The sequence below is a fragment of the Actinia tenebrosa genome, unplaced genomic scaffold (genome assembly GCF_029948245.1).
Source record: "Actinia tenebrosa isolate PJP-AT-01 unplaced genomic scaffold, QUT_ActTen_1.0 PGA_scaffold2__45_contigs__length_23673736, whole genome shotgun sequence".
Lineage (NCBI taxonomy): Eukaryota > Metazoa > Cnidaria > Anthozoa > Actiniaria > Actiniidae > Actinia > Actinia tenebrosa.
Genome location: NW_028292579.1, coordinates 22,598,171 through 22,598,495, shown reverse-complemented (window position 1 = coordinate 22,598,495; position 325 = coordinate 22,598,171).

Sequence of the window (325 nt, the reverse complement as noted above, 5' to 3'; positions counted from 1 at the left end):
TGTAGGCGGGTTACCTGTGGTAGTTAGAGCCTGCGTTTGTTTTGGTCTCCGTTTTTCTTGGAATCCGGAAGTACCTGTCAGCAATGACTAATTTGCATACTTCAAATGAAAAAGCAACGAAATAAATAATAATAATAATGAACAATAGATCAATTAATCGATGGATCAATAATCAATGTATAAATCAATCTGTAAAAACAAGGAGAAACAAATAAACAATTTAAATTAAGTCAATTAAACAATTCAAAAAACAAAAAACACAACAATCCAACAAATGACTAGAAAAATATTTGAAAATGTATATGATTTAATTCTCCAGCTGATT